Below are 15,516 nucleotides of genomic sequence, written 5' to 3'. Positions count from 1 at the left end.
TCTTTTTTTTTTTTTTTTACACAAATCGCTTACCTTGCATGGGTTAAAGTTTAATTTGTCTTGCCATACTCCACGCTGCGTTATTAAAGCCCTGACAGGTTGCTGTGTCTGTGCTCAGCCACTAAACTGCAGCACTGCGCTGCGCTGCGCTGAGGAGGAAAGTTTGTGCGCTCCCACGCATGGCTCCGCGCAGCGCGCGCTCCCCAGGTGCCTGTTTAGCAGCCTCCATATCACGCAGATGAAATTTAATTCCAGCCCGTCATTTCACACGCTGGAATTGACGTCGTGACACAAAGTGGATAATTAAGGAGGCGACGCTTGGCCGAGCCGAGCTGAACCATACTGGAGCCGCTCTGGAGGAGCGTGAGGGAGAACTGTCAGCCAGTCAGGAGAGAACACATACATCCACACAGGAAGAACATGCAAACTGCACAAACAGGCAGTCAAACACATACTGGAAGGAGAATTATTCTCACTGTGAGATAACAGTGCCAACCACTACAACACCGAGCCAACAAAAACCGTAAACACTACAGGTTTTTGATGAACACCTCAGCATTTTGAATGTAGGCTATGTGAGGTGACTTTCAGTGGAGTTTCATTTCTTCTTCATTGTGTTACGACACTTCGGTCCTTATGCAACATTATCAAATTCATTTTGCTTTATTTATAAGTAAAAGTGCATCAAATATGTTCACATCAAATGAATATGTTGGTCTGAGTCTGGTTCTGCAGGTTTATTCCTATTAAAAGGGAGATTTTCCTTTGCTTTTTTTCTTTTCCACTGTTGCTTCATGTAAAATTTTCCTTTTTTCTCTGTAAAAGTGCTTTGAAATGACTCTGCTATATTTAGTGCTATTGAATTGAATTTATTTGGCTCAAATTTAGTGTCCAACTCATGCAACATTTTAATTGAATGAGCAATAAAGACAGAGTGAAATGAGTTTTGAGGTTATGATACTGACTGAATCAGTGGTGATGACCTGTGTATAAATGGTGGAGTTCATGATGTTCTGCCTCAGGTAAATCTAGCAGATGTGCCACATGAGATATAAATACATAAAGCACAGGTGTGTGTGTGTGTGTGTGTGTGTGTGTGTGTGTGTGTGTGTGTGTGTGTGTGTGTGTGTGTGTGTGTGTGTGCTTATAAACACACATGTGTACACACAGACTTCATCCCAGGACCGCCACATCACCCAGGATAAACAGACTCAGCCCTCAAAACAATGTATTTCCAGTCTGAGATGTCACAGCAGTCAGTATAACTTCATTTCAACACGAGCAAAACCATCAAAACATTGTGCATTTCTCCTTCTCTTCCCTTTTTGGTTGAGCGGTAGGAGTTTACCGAGTCTAATCCCTGCAGACAAGCGCCGCACAAAAACGGACAGATGAAGGAGAAAGAGAATAAGCACAACGGGGATAATGTGCTTTTGCTGTTGCTGGTGTCGCCATCTGACATGTGCTGAGCTCACAGTGTGGCGTCATGACACGCTTGTCTTCGCCAGCCTTATTAGTGAAGAAGTTTAGAGGAGGAACTAGGTGAGAATCAATGTTTCTGCCAGGATTGTTTAGCGTGATGCACCATGGTTTGTCCCGCTGCTCTGCCCCGGGCCATGTTTAATTCATGTTGTACGTAAAAGCTGCATGCACCAGGCCCAAAAGCCATTAGTGTCAGCCTGTTGTCTCCTCCTCAGCATCGTCCTCCGTTTACAGTTGCGATCCCAATTTTCCAACGTCGGTCCTCAGTTCATTCTACTATTCATATTATTATCTTGTCAATCTTCTTGTTGCGCTCAGTTTTCATCTCTGTGCTCTCTGCTGGCTCCTTCCTATCGCCTCACACACCTTCAGCATGCTTTTACCTCCTGCACCTTCTCTCATTCTCACAGCGTACCATCTTCCTTCCTCCAGTAAAACGCACAAAAATATCTATCTCCCTCGCTACAACTTTTAGACCGTGTTGAATTATTTACATCGACATATCTGCGCCACATCGCCTGACCTCGAGAAAAGTGCTGTTATTTTCAAATCTGGATGGCTCTTTTTTACTCTTCCCGGCATGATCGTCTCACTGAGGGGGGTTTAATGGAGCGGAGGTGATCAGAGGCTTCTGGAAGCTTCTAGGAAGGAGGGAGCTGGATATGAAGCCTTTGTTAGATGGTGTGGCAGAGATATCAGAAAGCTTTGGTGGAGTAAGGTCAATCTTCCAAAGGACAGAGATGGAGACTGCCCTGCAGGTCGCCGTACTCAGTTTGTTCTTTCAAGACCACCCAGATTAAGAAATAATACAGACCCGCTCTTCAGTGAAACATCACAGTGGGTCTAAACAGAGGAGGGGACACACCCTCTCTCACAAAATCAGAAGAGATTTGAAAATAAATGGACAGTTTCTCACATCTGCACTGAAGTTCTATAAACAATTTCACCATTGGGTTCCAGTTGAGACCCTTCAGTCGGTCCCATTGCTACAACCACTTGGCCCAGAGCAAGTAAGCTGAACTGTTTCAGGGCGAAGCATGAAGCCAATTTTAATGAAACTTGGTGGAGCAAAATAAATGCCCAAAAGAAATTCTGCATGTTTTTGCAAACTCCCCCTGACAGCATGGCTTTGAGGCTAGTTTGATAGCATCCAGGTAGCTAGCGTTCATGGCAGCATCACCGATATCTCAGCTCGGGTCTCAGTGTCTGGTTGTGTCTGCTACTCGTAATTTTTTTTTTTTTTTTTTTCAAAGATGACAGTTTTCTTTGAGATTGTCACCATGTGCCAGATTGGAGCCTTATGTTTGACATCCCTGATATAAACTAATAGTTACATTATGACGACACCAGAAACATGGAAACTACTTGATCAAAATAGAGGAATTGTTAAACAATACCATTGTTGCTTTAAAAGTAACCAGGAGTCTCAGATGGATGGACAGATGGGTGGATCTTCCTTTAACTCTGATCTCTGTTCTTTCGATTGTTCTTCTTGCCTCCTGTCTTTTTGATATAAAAGCATATAATTTATTCTTCTCACTGAGAGTCACATAACATTCAGCATTGATCTAAAAATGACAGCGTGTTTTGAAAAAAGCCCTGAGAGTGAGTTTAGAGTCAACAAAAAGAGTGTCACTCTCTGTGTGTGAGAATTCCAGCTCTGCTTGAACATATGTTGACGATGAGCTTATATTCAGTCGGGTAACAACTCTGACCCGGAGGCCGTTGTTCCAGATGTTTCTATGTTAGAGCTTTAATGATAGCGTGAGGTCTGCAGTTTTACGCAACACTAAATATTGCAAACATTCATTTTCCATGATTCAAAACAAAGCAGGGTGCACATATTGTTTATGTCTGGTGCTTTTGTTTACTTAGAAACATGGAAAACTTTGAGCACAAAACAGGAAGAGTTTCAGGGGAACCACTTTGCTAAAAAAAAAAAAAAAAAGACAATTCAAAATACATTAAAGTAGACAGTAAATGCAATGGAAAATGTTATAGTTTAACTATATTAGCATAATTGGCCATTGTTTACTGGAAACTGTGCATAAACACAAAATAAATTCATAATATACTGGATTTGCAGTTGCATTTTATTTTTTCTGTTGGGTTCCAGTTTACAAAACTAGTTTTTTATTTATTGCAATGCTTTAAGTTGAGAATTTAACAACTATTCACGCAGAATCTATCAAAACAACTGTTTGCGTCTTCGTTAACTGACATCAAATGTGCCAAAATAAGCAATCTTGTTCTTGAAATAGGGATTATGGGTTGAATGTGAACACCTACACACAAACAAACATGTACATAGAGTACATCTGTTCATTTGTCTGATGAAGGGAAGCAGTAATTTGATTAGCTCTGCCCACACAGGTCCATATAGTCACAAACTGCAAGGTGAGTGTGTAGCTTTGAATGCACCTGCAGTAGACCTACATAAAGATGATTTACATCAGCTGCAGGGACAATCATTTACACCTGAGCCAAAAGTTAGTATGCACACATAAACATACACTCATGCTGCCATGATTTTGTGCTGGTTTTGCAAAATAATTTCCCCCAGGACTGTGAAATGTCACATGTTCCAGCAGAAATGGGCTGGCTGGTGCTGACTGTAATTGCACCGAATCAGATCGGGGACACAGATTTTTGCCCCGAAGCAGAAAGTATGTACAGCAGCGCTCAGTGGTTTTAGCGTCCTGGTATCTCTCCTCATGTGTGCTTTATGAGAGTCTTCACATGCACGAGCGGACTGTGAGTCAGGGATCGTAAACTGACGCGTGTAAATCCCAAACTAGCGTGGCAGCTCACCAGTTTGGCAACAGTTTGACTGTTACAGCTTGTGATTGCCAGGGAAGGAGTATCTGACACTCAGTCGTACTCGAGCCACGGGCAAGAGAGAACCCTTCAAGTAGCTCAAACCTCTGTTCGTGCTTCATAAGTGCTGTCTGAGAGCATCACACTCATTACGATCTGTAGAGCCGGATATTTTTTTATTCATGGCTGTGGCGGCTGAAGAGCCAGGCAAGTATGATTAGATCTTGAATGTTCTGTCAACACAATGAATGTGTTGGATATCCTAAATGAAGAAATTACAGCAGGCGTTCCAAACAAGATTGAGACGATGTGTAAAAATGGATGCAATGAGTTGTATGTCTCATAAAATCAGATTTAACTCATAAAAAGGACAAATCCGGTGTTGTCAGGTAGTCAAAATATCAGCTAATTTTGAATTCAGTGACATTTAAATGAATCTAAACCAGGGATGTCAAACACATTTCACTTCAGGCCCATGTCGAGTGGACCAGGTTGGTAAAATAGTGCCGGAATAACCTTTGAATTTTATTTCTAATGTTATTTGTTGTGGCACAGAGTGTACGTGATGAAAATGTTCATATTTTCACTTAACCAAACAATTACTATTGAAGATTACTACAGTCTGAACATAAAATCTATAATGCAACCTTTTGGAGCAAAATACAATACTGAGTAAAACAGTGTTGAGCCGCTTTTCCGCATCAAAACTGTAAAGGACAAGTTTTGTTGATACTTACAAGCTGTTACAAGAAGAGGGTAAAAACCTTCCTGATACAGGCCAGCAAATTTTACATGATATCGTACATCAGTAACGTCAGCAGCAGGTAGACGAGCGAGGAAGAGCGATGTCGGAGGTTTAGAGATTCTTTCATTTTTTTGATAATGACAAAAGTAAGACAGACTCTAAAATATGTTCTGGCAAAATATCAAGAGGAGGAGAAAGATACTTGGTACAACTCCAGCAACCTCATCACCAGAGGCAATTGGACCAGCAGTTAGCCTGATGTCGCTCTTTAGATTAACTGCTCAGTGGATCCAGGAGGATTTTACTGAGCTGTGCTACATGCTACATGCTAAACATGATAAAAGAAGGACAGATACACTCATTAACAAAAAGCTTGATCCCTCAGTCTACAGTCTACTGTGCCCTTAGGCAAGTAAGTTATGAAAAGTTAGGAATCATATTTGCACTGGTCCTTAAAAAAAGTGGTATCAGTTATTTGTTTTACCTCTTGTGTTGTTTTGTGTCATCCAGTGTGTTTCTGTTTAAGTGAAGCAGTTCTGACTTGCTTTTTGGTAGTCTCCATCCAACACGCTGCAACGGCACAAACACACACACACACACACACACACACACACACACACACACACACACACACACACACTTAGATACCATGCACTTCAGGAAGTTGATGATTCAGTGGGTCAGTCCGACTTAAGCCGTCAGTGGCAGAAGGTCATTAAATATAAAGCTGCGTTGGTCGTCTGTTTCTGCATATGAAAACACTATGGACTACTGAATGAACACTACGTAACGGAGCACGTAAAATGTTAAAAAAAAAAAAAGAATTATTCAGCTTCATATACCGAAGCATAATCAGTTTTTTTGAAATAACATAGCAGCCACAGAAATCTGTGAAACTGTGTCAGTGAAGTGCACAACACAGGTGTATGCACACAAACATGCAGGAATTCAGGCTGAAGGCTGGTATCTGGCACACGGCTCGTCCCTTGTTCGCAGTTATTTGGGCGTGTAGCGTGAAAAAGGACAGATAATTGGGTTTATCAGCGGCGTATTTTTAGTTTCTATTTCTCCACACGCAATTTACAAAAGAATGAAAAAAGAATGGGTGGGTGGGGGGAGTGTAAGAGCAGAAACACAGAGAGCATGAGAGAAAGAGAGACAGCATGCGGAGAGGCGGGTATAGGTTAATAAAAGGAAAAGGAAGAGAAAGAAGGAATTGGCCATGAAGATGGGCTCTGGCATGTGTCCAGGTTTGGTGGAGTGTGTGTAAAGGAGCGGTGGTGTTTCTGCCTTCAGGCTCTGGTGCGAGGAGACGGAGCAGAACGAGCCCCGCGGATGACTGCAGGAGGCTCCGACAGACCCCGCCGAACTGGAGGAAACTTCACGTCTCCCATCAGCATGCTGGCTTCAGTTACCACAGGCAGAAAATTCCTAATCTGCTGCTGTTGTTTCAGAGAGAAACAGATGAAAGAAAATGCACAGGATTGTACTTCATTAGTAGTACTGCTTTTCTAAAAAAGAAAACTGATTATCGCCTTGTGTTTGAACCCTCTGCTCTATGGTATCTGCATGTCTTACTCAACAAGACGTTTTTTTTTTGTTTATTTGAAAGGTGCAGTGCTTATATCCTGCTTAAAAACTGTACACGAGTCAGAATTAGCCCGACCAGACAGACACGTGTTCATTTGGTTTTGGCTGACTCATAACAGCTGGGCTACATGATGGTGCAGTGTCGAGCACTCTCACCTCACAGTGAGAAGTTCATGGGTTCAAACACTGTTTGAGAGACAGCAGCTGTGCAGCCCTGTGTGAACAGAGAGACGAGCCAACCGAATCCTCAGCTATTCTAGCTCTGTTATTTTTTTGCACAGGTAATAAAAAGTTCAGTGTTTCATATGTATTTCTGTCTGGGCCAGCTGATAAACGTTGTAGATTCACACACCACATCTTTCACAAAACAAGGTCCATCATCAAATGTTGGGAATACTGCTTGAATTTCACGTCACTGTGCTGGACCCGCAGCTCTGACCCCTTATCACAGAGGCATTATTCCTCATTTAGAATCCTTTCTCGAATGGACGAAAGCTCGAGTGTGTGCTGGATGGGAAAAGTGCTGATCTGAGGAGCTGGGCTGACTGAGCCGGTCCAGCTGAGGGTTGAGTGAGGCCAGCTCTGCTTCCACAGATGATCTGGGCTGAGTGGTGGCTGGAGGAGGGAGACGGCGCGGAGCCGTTAAGAAGCACTGTCCCGGAAAAGTGCTGCTCTGTTAAAAACCGAGTCCATTCAGAAACCAGAGCGAAGGAAGCGGAGTGAAGCCGAAGTTTAACTCATATCCGTGTCACATAAAGATCGGTGGATGATGACAGTGTATGGTCGAAAGTAATTACAGAGAGACCGAGGCGGCAAGTCGCCAAACATTGCTCCTTCATTACTCAAGATTTCAGTGGAATTAAGTCCAACCAGGTTATTAGCTTATTATTTTGCCAAATTTACATGACGTTAAAGTGCCTTGAAATGACTGTGCTATATCTAGTGCTATATAAATAAAGTTGAACTGAAATGTGTGTACATGTGCAGACAAATTTGTGAATATGAGCATAAAACTATCAAAAAAATTAGAAATGCCTTAAAAATATATACGTGAAAATATATATGTGAGCATGTCCATTTTCCCTTCATTTTACCAGGTGAGTCAATTGATAATTTATTCTCTTTTTAAATAAGGACCTGGGGGGAGGGAGGCCAGGGGGCTGCTGAATGTTTTATTTCAGTTTTCATTTCTTTAAATTCATAAAAAATGCAAAAAGAACAAAACCAAATCAATATTTCATGTGAGTCCTACTGTTTGTAGAGAAAATAAGACAAAAGTAACATCTCTATAAAGCTGAAGAAGTTGGAAGAATTCGCATTCACCAAACCAGAATAATTCATGATGAAGAGATCGGGTTATTTCAACATAAAAAGAGAAGCCGTTCAAACCGGCCAGACAGTCATTGCTTCCATTATGAGCTACGGTGTTTTTCTTTATGGGGGTTGCAAGTTTTTTGTTTTTCCTGCTTTCAGAATACAAATACAAAAAATTGTTTTTTGCAAAAAACTGCACTTTTAAATATCGAGTTTAAAGTCAATATGTTTGAAACAGAGTTTGAAGGGATGGCTGGTGCAGCACAAGCAAGGCCCAAAGGTAAACATCGCCAGAAATTAGACCACAAACTGGAAAAAAATTGAGATCAGCCACAAACTCCTTTCGAAACAATGGTTTGGTTGAACTTTCCCTTGTTGGATTTCAGGACTAGGATCTACACTTCGCATGACGGTGACGGTATTTCAAAGCATGTTTGCTGTTGCAGCCTTTTTTGGTGACCGATTTATCTTGTCGTCGCTAAGTTGGAGGGAACAGACATATATTACACAACCCTGCGCCGCAGCATGACAGCTGGTCTGTTCTGTCCCAGTCCGTCTTTCCCCCAGACACACCAACACACATCTGTTACCTTCATGCTCCAGTTGACCTTATATCGATATGGAAACACACAGAAGTACACACGCAATACACACACGTTTGTACCTTTGTGGTGCCCACCCACTATATTCCTGTTAGCCTTTTACCCTAACCACCATCACAAAGAGCCTTGAACCTAGTCTTATCGATGATCCAAACCAGAGGTGTCAAACATAAGGCATGTGGGCCAAAACTGTCCTGCAAGAGGCTCCAATATGGCCAAACCACCAAACTAATTATGAATATTCAAAAGAAAAAGATTTTTTTGAAACGTTTTACTGCATTTTGCAGAATTGAAATTGGCTTTATGGTAAATTTGTGGTGATTTTCAAAAGTAATTGTTTGGTTTTATGAAAATATAGACATCTTCATCATGTATATTCTGCACCACAAGACAGAAAAACCTTTAAAGTTTAAATTTAAAGGTTATTTTGAGACTATTTTATCAGTCTGGCCCACTAAAGATGACAATGATCTAAATCGTGAATCAACATATTTACAGATTTAACAATATAATATTTTTGGGGTTCTGCAGTTTGACTCCCACAAGATAGATTGTACTCAAACTATTATGTTCTCTGAGTTTCAAAATCCTTTAAGGGGCTGTATCATGCTTTTTTAGCTAGTCCAAACCCTAGAAATGGCATTAACATGGTAATAGAAGCTCTAGCTTCTCTACACGCAAAGACTGATACAGCCCCTTTAAATGGGCTGTATCATGCAAAATTCACTTTTTGTATGTTTTAACCTTGTTATATAGTTATGTACTCACCAAAAACACCCCCAAAGCGTTTTTTTTCCCCTCTGTGTCTGCATGTTTGAGCTTTCCTCGTGTTTCTGCTGCTCAGAGAGGCAGCCCCTCCTGCACCCGTGAAAACGCTCTGTTTCCCACGTTCACGTCACACGGAGAAGATGGCTCCCCTGAGCCCCCCTCCCGCAGGCCCTCGGAAATCAGCGTTGCTGCTTTTTGTATCTCCGATTACGGAGATAAACTTTAACCATCGTCTGAAAGCAACAGTCAAGCAAGAGCAAGAGTCTGAAGGGTCTGCACTTGGTGAGTTTCTAACAGGAAAAGACGTTTTCGCGTTTCGTTGCGTGTAGAGAAGCTAGAGCTAAAGAGCTAAAGCTAGCCAGCGTATTTGTTTTGAAGCGCTGATTGGCTGAAGCACGCTGTCAGTCAAAGTCCACAGGGGGAGAGGCGGGATTTCAGTGAAACAGAGCGTTTTCTCTTCCGGGTTTCAGAATTAGCCCCAGAAAATCTTTAATTTCACGCAAAATGACTTTTCCTTAGTGCCAAAAATAAACTATTATCATGTTAATGCCATTTCTAGGGTTTGGACTAGCTAAACAAGCACGATACAGCCCCTTTAAACGTGAGTAAAACAACACGTTTGTGTTTTCCCATCACTTAAAGGGCCCGTACATGGGTTTACATATATTTTTCATAGATAAGCTCCAATCTCAAAGTTAAAGAAACACTTTTGAACTAATCTACCCTCAGTCCTGCTTAACTGAAATATCTCTTCAGTTTGTGTAATTACTGTTGATTACTATTCATTTCCAGGATCTCAAAAGAGCCTTACCTCCACTTTAAAGGTATACTGGAGGATCCTTAGAACCAATCAGAACTGTATGGTTCCAACTCGTAATTGGGCAGTCATAATGCCAATCAATGTGGGAACGCGTTTGTGTGATGAGGTATCTCATGTCGAGTCGCCGCCTCTGTACGTGCTCTTGTTTCGAGCCGCACATGCGCAGAGCATTATTTAGGAAGTGACATGCAGCGGGAGCAACATGCAGAAGCAGAAGCTGCAGAAATGGCTTGTTCCTCCCGCGCACACCTCCGAAGATGGCCAGCCACAAAAAAAGAACATTGTTGGAGATATCAGAGGATAGAAGAAAGGCCATAGAAAAGAAGGGCAAAACGCGTGTTTTACTCGGAGATTCCTTTATGAGGCGGCGGACATTCAAAGCACAAACGGGATTTAGGGCTGATCACGACGTGGGGAAGTTTCTGCTGGACAGGTAACATGCTGATTATCCCATTCAAATGTGTTTCTGTTGCATAAACACGTAAGACACTACTTTACGGATCGTATTCTTATGTATGATTGGAAGAAGAGTCCGACATGATTACAAATGTGTTTTAATCCTATGCGGAAAGACGATGCTCCAGCTCCGCGGATGTAAACAAACTGACATGCGGCTGACGTGCGCGCTCCCCACAGTCCTCATGGGGAGGGAGCCGCGCATGCGCAGTGCTCCAAAAATGGGAAACCAGCCATGTTGTACGAAATCGGTGGAGAATCCTCCAATATGTCGGGGCGACAGTAGCTCAGTTGGTAGAGCAGGTCGTCTTATAAGTAAGGTTGGCGGTTAAACAAATCCTGTGAAAGTCAAATAAAGCACCAGAAAGACTTAAATGTTAAAGTTTAGCCTCTGCACGCGTGTGCGGGTTCATTCCAAAAACAAACATCGCATGGTCCAACATGCTAAAGTCATCGTTAATAGCATTTCCGTGTAAATGGCACGTCTTCAAAATGCTGTCAAATGCAGGAACGATCTGTTTTCACTTGAGAAGTTGAACTGTCTAACAAGTTTGATGATATTTCTCCTTCTGGGCACTTCATTTTGTACCCATGATGTACTTCATCTACAATTTATTCATTTGTCTGCAGGCTCACTTTAAACTCAGCATAATTAACTATTCAGCTAATTTTCCACCAAAACTAAGCATCACCTCATCATAACCTACTTATTGTACGAACATCCCCTCAATGTAGGTAAGACATTTTTGAAAACACTCAAACATGTTTACAGTATGCTTTGGTGACATTGTCTTGATTCACATTTATGCAGTTGTGGTTACAGCAAACCTAATAATACAAGTCTTCACCTAAAAATGACATTTCTTTGTTTTGTTTTGTTTTGTTTTTTGCTTTCTGTGGCCACAATGTGAGCATGAGGTGTCCCTGTAATACTATTAAATCCATGTCCACTTTCTCATGCACACACCCATAGCAGACAGGCCACAGTAAATATGTGTTTCGTCGATAACTGTCCAGAACAGGAGATGCTCGTGGTGTTTTTGCTGACGCGCTGACTTTAAGAAATCACTGCTTTCACTTTTGCTGAGATAAAGGATTTGGTCCAGCTAAATCTTATCATTCTGTGTGTGTGTGTGTGTGTGTGTGTGTGTGTGTGTGTGTGTGTGTGTGTGTGTGTGTGTGTGTGTGTGTGTGTGTGTGTGTGTGTGTGTTCATTCATGCCACAGTACATTAAAAGAAGTTGTGCGCTCGGTCGGTTCGACTGCAGTGTTATTTTCACCCTGTATTACCTTTTTAGTTTGGCAGATGGAGTTCACAAATTTGAGCACATGTTCTAAGAAACACACGCACGCACGCACTCACACATGCACACACACACACACACACACACACACACACACACACACACACACACACACACACACAAAGGCCAGAAGAAGAACAAAAGCAAATGTGCTGTCAAGCAAATGGGCAAGAAGGAGCTGCAGAGCGTTCACAATGTCTATTTAAAAGATGTGCAAGTGAATTTAACCCTTTTTCCATTCATCGACAAAACCCAGGCAGATTTATTAATTCATGTGGAAGCTGCCTTTCACATCTCTTTATGTTTTTTGATTAGAATCAAGATCTTATAATTTGGCCGGTGTGTCACAAACTAAGGCCCCAATTGCAAGACGTTTAAGATGAAAATGCATCGAAAACTGTAAGAACACTGAAAACAATGTAATTTTCATGTTTGGCCACTAGTAGGTGGTGTTTGCTTTTGTACTGAAACCAGACACCCATCAAATTAGATTACAATATGCTATGAACATTAACAATGGGAGGACACAGACATTCACATGGACAGCCCACCAAGTTGGATTGTTTTTACAGTTACTGTCAACTCTAGGTTTGGGGAGGGTTACTCCAACTCTAACCCCCAACCCTCTCTGAAGGAAAACATTGTTCTTATTGTTTACCTACTGAGCCTGTGCAGAACAACTATTTACAGCCGGGGTCCGCAGTAGCAGTGTTTTAGGAAACATGCATTTTCTGTGTTTTCACGGATGAGCTGGAAAAGCTGTTTTAGCCGTCGTATAAATAGAACCTCAAATTTTTACTTTTACGTTTTCACTTGAAAACAGTGTTGTGTAAATGGATGTGAAAACAATCTCTTCAAGTGTTTTTAATTTCCTGCAATAAATTGCAAGTACATGCAAGTACCAATTATTTTTTTTTAAATTATGTATCACACTAGCTTAATTTTGTTTTGTCCTTCTGGCGATTACAGAACACTTAATGACAAATGATTATCAAACTGGTACTTGATGTTGAAAAGGTTGCAGACCCGTTAAATTAAAAGAAGAAAAACTGAGCTTGAGCAGATGCAATTAGTATGACTGTCCCTTTCCAAAAATACAGCCAATGCTTGTAGAATGGCATTTTCATTTTTTTCTGTTCAGGGATTTCATTCTAATTCTAGAAATGGTGGACCATCCTTTTGCTGCATGTAATGCTTTTTGATTTTTATTCAGGTTCATATTATTTAATGCATGATGGAAATATTCAATCTCCAGATATCTGAAGGGTTGCAGTTTGTGTGCATGTGTTTATAAATCTGTGTGCTTACTCAAAGTAAATAAAACATCAAACAAATACTGAAACCAAAACCACATTTTATCTTTACAGGTCTGAGTCATCTGATGCTATTTGATCAAAATATGATGAAAGCCAATTTTGGAAAAGTTAATCCAGATAAAATGAGTGTGAATGACACAGTAGTGTCACTGTATAGGGTCTAAAAATATTCAGTTCACTTCTGGTCGACCCTGTCTGCCCCCCTGTGATCAATAAATGTCTTCTAACGCTACAGTCAGAACTCAGATCCAGTGTTCACAACGGCAGATTCAAATAACCTGAAAGAAGAAAATTCAGGATAATATGTGGAAACTTTGTGAAAATACAATGAAAAGTTCTGTGTTTTCACTTGAAGTCAGTCTGCTGATTTTCCAGAGTTACTGAAACAATCAGTCAGTCAGAGTTTGAAGAGAACGGATCCAGATTCAACAAAAAGTTTTTTTTTTCCCAACTTACCAGTTTGTGGAAACAGATTCTACAATAATCAGAGAAGTAACCAAAAAGCGGTAAACCATGGTGGGAAACACAACAGAAGGACTGACAGGGAAACATCTGCTCCCTCCTCTTCTTCGGTAATTGCTGGTTGGCGAGCAGCTCTTGGTGCAGTGAAGTGTGGGTCAGCGTGAGACTTTTTTCAATCAATTCAACATTCTTGAAAAATGTAAAATCCATTTTCACACAAAACAACAATATTTAAAGCCTGATTTTACTCCTTTTCCAACTGATGCTTGAGACTTCTCTTAGCTGCACACAGTGATGAGAATGGATGTTTGTGTTTTCTGAGCAGCAGTACTGTTCAGTGAGATTTTGGAGGAATGTCATGCTGCATGTTTCTGATTCCGACACACCTGATAGCAAAGAGCTTTCTAGAGTTTGGGAGAACAAAAAGAGAGGAATCTAAAATATGCAACACTGTGATTGACTGTAGATATTTGCAGCTGTTCACTGAAGCTCGCCAAGGCGCTATTTAGTCCAGAGTAATAGTGAATCGACTTTGTTTATTTAGTGCATTTTCACGGTTCCAGCAGTCTCAATGTGCTTTAGTCAAATTCACCCCTTCACACAATGATAATAACGGCAGCCATGCAAGGTACTCCATGAATCATGTGTTAGGAAGACAAACCGTTTTACCAGCTGAGCCAAGGCTGCGTACCAATCTCATCCTTTAAAAAAGGCTGGACTCAGACAGAGGGAACATTCACACTGCATGCAGATGTGGTCTGTGTCCACTTCGTTTGACATCCAGACAGCACAAGTCAGTTTTATTTTCACATGTCCTGAGTTGGGATTTCTCCATCTCCATTTGTGCACCTTCACATGCTCAGTTGATGGACATTAACAATATTTTCCTTCAGAGTTTCATGACTCCCAGTCCAGATTCTCCTGGACTTGGTACTTTAAGATTTGACAGTCACAGTAATAACAATCCAACCTGGTCGTTCGTCCATACGAATGTCTGAGTTCTCCTACTGTCCATGTGTATTGTTCCCTGCAGCATGTGAGTGTGTGTGTGTGTGTGTGTGTGTGTGTGTGTGGTTTCATTACAAAAATAACCAACAGCACCAGCTCATGGCCCAACATGCTAGCTACTTAGTTTCAACATTTCTTCCATTTCAGTGTAAACACGAAATTCCTCTGAAATGAAAAATAAATAAATAAATAAATACATTTTTCTCCTATAATGTTGTTTAGTAGGCAAAGACGGACCCTGAGTGTTATTACAAAGTTGTATTTACCCCAAAATGTTTTGAAAATATAAAAGGTATTCAAAAAGTTGTCTTTTTAGTAGCTCTGAGCACCACTGCCGTGTAAACAGACACCAAAAACACAATGAAAGTTTTGCATTTTCATTTGAAAAGGTAGCGGTATTTCTGTAAATGGGGCCTAAATTAACACAAAAACGAGGGAAAACTCTTAACAGCAGGTCATGATGGACTGCAGTAACAAAAGGTTCTCTTATGGAGACACTGTACTGTAATGTGATGAAGACTGGGTTCAATGAAATTGTTAAAAATGTGCAATGAGTTAATGTTTTCTTTTTTCTGTCACTTCAACTTTCATTGTCTGTTCTTCAGTTGTTCTGTACATTTTACATATTTGTGACACATTGTCAATCCTGTCTGTGAATGGATGATCATGAAATTTACACATGTTGGTAAAACATCTGAGATGGTCGTTCAGCCCGAGGCCAGAAGGAGAAAACACATCTTTCTGTTGCCTCTGAGGATATGATGGAGAAAGTTGCAGGGATCAAGGATGCGCCTGCTTCTCTCCTGCCCACACTGACTCCATGACCCAATGCT

The sequence above is a fragment of the Salarias fasciatus genome, chromosome 6 (genome assembly GCF_902148845.1).
Source record: "Salarias fasciatus chromosome 6, fSalaFa1.1, whole genome shotgun sequence".
Lineage (NCBI taxonomy): Eukaryota > Metazoa > Chordata > Actinopteri > Blenniiformes > Blenniidae > Salarias > Salarias fasciatus.
The sequence above is the reverse complement of the archived record's forward strand: the minus strand, read 5'-3'. Positions refer to the sequence as shown.